This window comes from Dermacentor andersoni, chromosome 2 (genome assembly GCF_023375885.2).
Source record: "Dermacentor andersoni chromosome 2, qqDerAnde1_hic_scaffold, whole genome shotgun sequence".
Lineage (NCBI taxonomy): Eukaryota > Metazoa > Arthropoda > Arachnida > Ixodida > Ixodidae > Dermacentor > Dermacentor andersoni.
The window spans coordinates 197,016,930-197,024,879 of record NC_092815.1 but is presented as its reverse complement, the minus strand read 5'-3'; the positions used below and the strand labels follow the sequence as shown (position 1 = coordinate 197,024,879).

The 7,950-nt window shown below is 45.3% G+C and overlaps 1 long non-coding RNA gene across 2 annotated transcripts in view; it reads right to left on the bottom strand.

Moving 5' to 3' along the window:
• Positions 1-1,589: 1,589 nt before the first annotated feature.
• LOC140215995 (uncharacterized) overlaps positions 1,590-7,950 on the bottom strand; it is a 120,765-nt gene continuing 114,404 nt past the window's right edge. For both annotated transcript variants that reach the window (XR_011892631.1, XR_011892632.1), the window contains one exon: positions 1,590-1,836. This is a non-coding gene — a long non-coding RNA (uncharacterized lncRNA). The remainder of the gene's footprint in view (positions 1,837-7,950) is intronic.

Genomic DNA, 7,950 nt, shown 5'->3' with positions numbered 1-7,950 from the left:
TCATTCGTGGAATGGGCGGCCGGCGGCGCTCCTCTTGGGAAAGACGTGAATCACTCATTCGCATGCGCGAGGCGAGCGATCGCGTTGACGAAAACAACAATAAATGGCACAGTCAGGGCAAACGCAGCAGCCATTCCAAGAACGCCCGGTTCGAGAGTCGAATGTAGCTGCTTAACTCAAATATCTTTGTCAGTGCTCAAATACTATATTATATGCAATAAAAACAGTTATAATTGCACATAAAGTGAAATTAATATAAATGAGGGTGATTTCTTGACTTGGAATTTGAGCACGCTTGGAACAAGAGTACTTCCTTCAGGAACTTCCTTAAACTTCCTTTGCTAAAGGATTGCCGTGTGACACGGCGCGCATCTCCCCCGAGATAAAGACGTCCTTGCTTGAAGGGAGTGAAAAGGACTTTAGCCGCGTCCGTGCGACAGGGGTATTAGACATCACGGAAAAGAAAAAAAAAAGGGGGGGGGGTCTGCTCCCTTCAGAAAATGTTTCAGAAAATAATTGGCACCTGTAGTTAGACGCCAATTACGGGGCGGGATAGTTATTTGGCGCCGATAATTAGGCCTATTGAAGCATCTGCGACGCCTCTTAGCGAGGGGGGGGAAGCCTAGGATTGGAACGTCCGATTTGAACTGTGGGACCAACAGCAGCACAAAGCGTAGGCCCATGTCGGTCCAGCCAGCTCCTTGAACTATATCCCGCAGTGCGACTGCATCAAACATCACCACCCGTCACAGCGTCCTTGCAGCTCTACTATCTTCGTACGTCCCCTTTGAAGTTCACGGGACACTTCCGCTTTCTCGTCCCGTTTGCTTGTGATGGCGATTTCTCATGTTCATTATTTTGCTTTGAAATGAAGGTGCTATAAATTCAAGGAAATATACTACGAGCATGCTTTAGCGCCCTGAAGGTACTAATAAAGTAACATTCTTACGGTCAATTTTTGTTTCGCGTCTACTGCGCCTTAACGTCATGACGCGGAAAGTGGTCAGGTTGGTGCAGGACATTGCAACGCTTTGACGCCAGCTCCAACTCGCTCATTTGTTTGCTGTGCTGCCACGTCGGCCTTCACAACAAGTAGCCACGTAGGGGGCGACTGAGCTTACCATGGGGGCGTAAAAACGCGGCATAGTCGTGCGAACGCGTGGCCACGTTTTGCGAGAGGACGCCACGACGCTTTTATATCCTGGTAAATAAGACCGAAGTTAATGGCACAAAAGCTCACAGTGAGTGAGTGAAAACTTTATTGCAAATGTCCGGCGATTTGGGCGGGGTGGGGCCATAAGCACCCCAGCCTAGGTGACGACCTCGAGTCCTTGGACTCGGGCGGCTCACATTTTAGGTTATTTATGACAGTCTGAGGCTCGGCAGTTTTTGTTAGCAGATTTAAGTTTACGACATGGATTTATCGAAAGGAAATTGAGAGTGGGGAATATCATTTTAGCACTCCTCTAAGACGTCTTTTACAGCCCTACAAAAAGTCAGTTCGCAGCACGCTCACTAAACCTGCAACGCAAAGTGGTAGCGTAGTAAAAAGTTTCTTCAGATTTCGAGAAACAAACCCAACACATGTGTAGAAATCTTGCCACACCCAATACCATTTTTATTATTTTCATATTCAAGTAATCAGGATATTGGTATCATTAGACCGTGTCTTCATATACTATTACCTATTACGCTTGTTGCAGTGGTCCTCGTCATAAAGTTGCATGCCAGTGTAACAAAAATGTTGAAACAAATGTTGGCACTTTTTCGCCTTCTCTGTAATATTCTCTGTATGGGCCGAGGTAGTGTCGTCTCTCTTCACCCAAAACTCACAATCTGAAGTAAAAAAGAACATTGATGCGAAATTTAGGATTTGTGCCGCTTTCCTGGTGCCATTTTGTAAGCTAGAAGGTACAAAAGGCCAAACAGGGAGTCATGTTCAATACTCCGAAGGAATATAGGCCAGAGAGGTGATAAACACTTTAATGGTGCAATCTTAAAGTGTCCTTCATTGGCAAGCGTCGCGCTACATTCGCGTGTATGTCTGTTTAGGATAGCTGTCGTTAACCTCGCTGCCGAAAGAGAAGTACGGGAATTACTTTTTGTCGAGACTATATAATTTTATATCTTCCTTGTCTCTCTGCGCTTTAGCGCTGGTAAAAGAAGTGTGATAAAATGCGCGAGCACAAGGATACACTAGTCGATCGTGATGAGCGTGCCGGCAGAAAGATAAACTTCTTTGTTAAGACACCAGTTCAGCTGTGATGGGGACAGATTAATATATGCATTTTATCTAGAACACTGAAACAATGGTTTACTTATTCGCTTCTGGAGACGCTTGTTAGCATTTCCGGATACTTGGGTGCATTTGCCTCCTACAGGCTGCCAAGAAGCGGAACATTATTTTGTGCTTTACTTATTGCCTACTGCACCAGCATTCTCTTGTCCACAAATTTCAAAAAGGTTCACCATGCACCTTCAGTTTTTTTATCTAACCTCTCAGTTCTTTTCTGCTCCGTAAAACCCCCGCTATTCCTATTGTCAAGCACGTGCATGACGTCTATGTACTTTATCTTCATACAGATATATTGCACCACGTCGTCTTACAACATCACTCCTACTTTTCAGACCAAATTCACTCAGGCCAATCCATCGCATCTATGTCTGGCCATTTATACTTTCAAGTACTATGTCGCTCATATTTACTTCCACTTCTGTGTTATTTCCGAACCATGCACACTAGGCACATCGATTCCTATGATTCCTTCTAAATATTTAAAAGCTTTATCTGAAACGCTTCGTGTCATAATAATTTCAAGGATTACGCTTTTTGAGATGTTGCTTAGACACATCTCGCAATGCGCCGTATCACTTTCCTGCACATCACATACTTTGCGATTAATACTCCCCCCATAGGTGTTGTTACGTTTCGCCTACGACGCGCGGTATGGCCGGCGCGGATGCAACGGACGCCGGGGCTTCGTTCAAAGCGGCGGACATTTTGGCCCGTTCAGCGCCGCCGATACGCCTCCCCGCCAAGCGCGTCCAGGCATGTTTCAATGGCACGTGCCTTCAAGTGCGTGTGTGTGTGTGTGTGTGTGTGCATGTTGGTGCCCACGCTTGTCAAAGCGCGGCAGCCGGGGAGAGGAGCTCCCCAAGTGTGAAGCGAGGAGGTCTGACCGGCGCCGGCCCGGCGGATGCGTCACTACAGTCGTCCCAACGTGTCTCTCAGCCTGTCCGTGCCGCGCATCACGTGCGCCTCTGACGAGGCGTTCCTTCTTCCCCTCAACTGCGAGAGTATAAAAGCAGGTGCCCCCGGACGCCAAGAGAGAGGCTCCGATTTCTTCCGTTGAGTTACGTGCTCTCCCGTCTCTCCACTTCGGTCGACCTGACCGCCCGCTCTTTTGCGATGCTAGAATAAACAAGTTGTTCTGTTACCAGTCCACTCATGCTTTGCCGGGACCTTCGGATGCTTCCAGTTGTGCCCCAGGCCGCCAGGCCTACGCTACCCTTGGGGCTTGCGACCCATTTGCAACAACGGGTGTCAGCGCTGAGATTCCAATAGTGTCTATACTTCCCCTCTAGCACATTTCGAAGCTTTCTTAGATGTACTTCACATGTGCATGTCTGCTTGAAAACAAACTAAAATAAAACAAGAAAGGGGCCGACAGTTGGAATAGCGCACTCCGGTGCAAAAGTAGCAGGGAGAAGCTGCCTCAGAAAGGCTGGCCTACTTTTCGAAGGGTGCGCCTATCTTTGCCAAAGGCAACCTAGTCACTCTCGGTAGGATGGTTTTAACAGGTTAATAGAGTGAGGTCACGTACGGGCTTTGTCGGCGGCGGCTGTAATTAAAATGAATGCTGTTTGACGTTTTTATACATGCTTTATAAGATGACAGGAAAGGAGGGCGAGGGTGAGAAGGCCGCAGGAGAAGTACAAAGAAGGCGGCTTGAATATATTGTTAGGCGCAGAAGAAGATAGCAAGGCTGCAATGAATTGAACAGATACTATACGCGTCATAGGCGGCGCGCGTTTATGGTCTTAGAAGAGATGGTGAGCCAGTCAGCGTGGGTGCAGCAAAAGGGCAGGTTGAACGAATGAACTGAGCAGCCCCGCGTTAGTGCGATGGCAGCGAATATTTTGAAGGTATTAAGATGGCGACATGTGAGTATGCGAGAAGAGCCGGGGGGGGAGGGGGGATGGTAGCGGAACGATGACTTCAGCAGCTCGGCCTTAGGGTCCCCACGGACGTGTGCAGAGGTAGCGCGACCTTGTTTATTGGAGATGACGGAGAAACATGGTCACGTTTAGAACTTTGGAACGTGTCAGTGGTGTTTTATGAAAAATAAAAAATAAAATAGGAAGTAATCGGCCGAAGAAGTGGCAGGGGCAGGTGTACATGGAAAAGGGCTCCTATGGCGGAAATATGCGTAGGAACACGGATAAAAATATTAAATTTAGTGGTTGGAAGAGGGGCAAGCAGGGGCTGGAGGCAAAGGAATGGGCGAGCTTAAGACTCTATGTTGGCTGGTGGCATAAATTGTTTTCTTACTTGAGCTAATGATATGAACATTTCAAGTTTAGATTAGAGCTTTTAGCTATTCAAAGTTGCCATGTCGAATATAATTCAGTTCGAGAGTAGCTAATTAAACTTGTGTGGGAGGTATCACTCGGTATATTTGCTCTCGTACGGTGAACGGACGTTTATATTTTTGTAGTACGTAAAGCTTTGCTTAATCGCATTAATATTAATCGGCTACTAGTTCTGGTAAACTCTGTTTTGTATCTGTGCGATGGCCGTCTATTCTTGTTTTTCTGTTTCAGGTCCCCTTTGTATTATTTGCTACAAACACCACACTCGAAACAATAAACTGCATTGTATGGCGTGCCGGCGAATCTCTAGGCTACCTTGTGATGGTAATTAGAGGCTGTATTTTTATTGCGTTCATCATCGTCATCATCAGTCTATTTTATGTCCACTGCAGGACGAAGGCCTCCGCCTGCGATCTCCAATTACCCCTGTCCTGGGCTAATCGATTCCAACTTGCGCCTGTGAATTTGCTTATTTCAACACCCCACCTATTCTTGTGTCGTCCTCGACAGCACTTCCCTTCTCTCCGCATCCATTCTGTACCCTAATGGCCCACCGATTATCTTCTTTTTAATATTACGGGGTTTTACGTGCCAGGACCACATTCTGATTATGAGACACGCGTAGTGGGGGACTCCGGAAATTTGGACCACCTGGTGTTCTTTAACGTGTGCCCAAATCTAAGTACATGGGTGTTTTCTGGCATTTAGCTCCCATTGAAATGCGGTTGCCGTGGACGGGATTTGATCCCGCCACATTTTGCTTAGCAGCCGAACACCATAGCCACTAAGCAGCCACGGGGGGTCCACCTGTTCTCTAACCTGCGCATTACATGGCCTGTCCAGCTCTATTTTTTCTCCTAAATTCAATTAGGAGATAGGCTGCCCCCGTTTGATCACTGATACACACTGCTCTCTTCCTGTCTCTTAACGTTACGACTAACATTCATCGCTCTACCGCTCTTCGCGCGGTCCTTAGCTTCTTGTTTCTGACCCAAATGTCAGCACCGGTAGAATGCATTAACTGCACACCTTTCTTTTCAATGATAGTGGTAAGCTTCCAGTCAGGTTTTAACACTGTCTGCCGTATGCCCTCTAACCCTTTTATTCTTCTGTATATTTCTTTTTCATGATCAGGGTACCCTTCGATTATTTGACCTAGGTAAACGTACTCCATCACAGACTTTAGAGGATCACTGTCGATCCTGAAACGTTGTTCCCTCGCATGGCTATTGATCATCATCTTTGTCTTCTGCATAATAATCTCCAGCCCTACTGTTACACTCTTTCTGTTAAGGTTCTCAATCAATTGTTGTAACTAGTCCAAAATGTTGCTGAACAGGACTATGTCATTTGCAAACGGAAAGTTGCTGAGGTATTCGCCGTTGACCATCTCGCCTAATCCTTCCCAGTTTAATAGCTGAAAGGCTTGTTCCAAGCATGCAGTGAATAGCACTGGAAAGATTGTGTATCCTTGCCTTACCCCCTTTTTATAGGTATCTTTCTACTTTTCTTCTTGAGAATCAAGGTAGCTGTGGAGTCATTGTAGGTAACTTCCAATATACTTACGTAAGCCTCCTGTAGTCCTAGATTACGTAATGCCTCTATAACAGCTGGTATCTCTACTGAGACTAAATGAAATGGCTTTTTGTGATCTATTAAAGCCATATAGAGACGCTGATTGTACTGTGTAGATTCTTCGATTACGTGATTGATGACATGGTGGTAATTCATCGTACGGTATCCCTTCCTGAAGACAGCCGGTACGCTTCTTTGACAGGAGTCATGTGTTGCCCTTATTGTATTGGAAGTTATCTTGGTGAACATTTTATACAAAACTGGAAGTAAGCTAATGGTTCTATAATTATCGAATTATTCAACGTCCCTTTGTGTGGATCAGTATAATGTTCGCATTCATTCTGTTCTTGGGACCCTTGAAGCCGTGAGACATTTCGTATGAAGGGCTGCAGTCTCTATCTTTGATTAAATTGACTGTTATTGCATTTTCTCCTACCGCTTTTCCGTATTTCATGTCTTCCAAGACCATTCTAACTTCATCGCTAGTTATAGAAGGAGCGTCTGTAACCTTTTTAGTGCTATGAATGGACGTATCGTGGCTGCTCTTGGCACTGTACAGGCCAGTCTAGAATGCTCCCGCTGCTTTTGCTCTAACTTCGAAATTGCTGATGATATTACATTGCTTGTCGTTTAGTCCACACGTCTTGGCTTGTCCTATCACAAGTTTTCTTCTCACTGATTTCATGCTGCGTTCATATTTTACTGCTTCCTCTGTCTTTCTCACGTTATAATTTTAAATATCCCTTACTTTCTCCTTGCTGATAAGTATTGACGGTTCCACAAATTCTATCTGAACTCTTGAGTTGAACACATTCATTATTTGTCGTTCGTTTCTGATGTCTGTTTTTACTTGGGAGAACTTTTCTGGTGGTTGCCTTGGTGCCTTACCTCCTACTTCAACTACTGCTTCTGAAGCCAGTGTAGCTTTTTTTGTCGTTCATTACATTTATGTCATCATCCCTGTGTTCAAAGGATGAATATTTGTTCTCAAGCATCAGCCTAAATTGGCCTTCGTTTACCGTTACGGCGTCTAGGTTGGCCTCTTTCTTCTTGACCAAGTTTACTCTTTCTCTTGTCATATTGAGGCGAATCATAGACCTCACTAACCAATGATCGTTGCACTTTACCCTAACTAACATTAATATATCCTGCACTGCGCTGGAATCGGCAGAAAGTATGAAATCTATTTAATGTTTCGGTTCACCACTTGGCTTTTCCACGTCTACATTCTGTTGCTACGGTTCCTGAAGAAGGAGTTCATTATTCGCAGCTTATTCGTTGCTGCGAATTCTACCAACATTTTCTCTGTAGTGTTCCTAGAGTCGATGCCGTAGTTGCGAATTGCTTGTTCATTAGCCTGAATTTTTCCCACTTTTGCATTGAAGCCACCCATATTGAATTTGCACTGTTTCCATCACTAATCCAGCATCTTCAGAAAAGTGTTCCATTTCATCATCACCGTGACAGGGGCATGGAGCGTAGGCTTGTGCCTCCTTTACTCTATACCTTCTGCTTAGTTTTATTACGACTGCTGCTACCCTGTCATTACTGCTGTAGAATTCGCCAATATTTTCCGCTACGTCCTGATGGATTAGGAATCCTACTCCCTATTGCTTGTTATTTGGCCGCTAGTCAGCACTATATTAATCACCAGTACTAACGTAACTAATGCCAATGATATTCCAAAGAATACGTGATAGTTATTCAGAGAGTCCTGCTAAGCTACATTCACTCGAGAAGGTTCCAGCATTGTACGTTTCTGGGGCCAGTTTCAAGTGACGC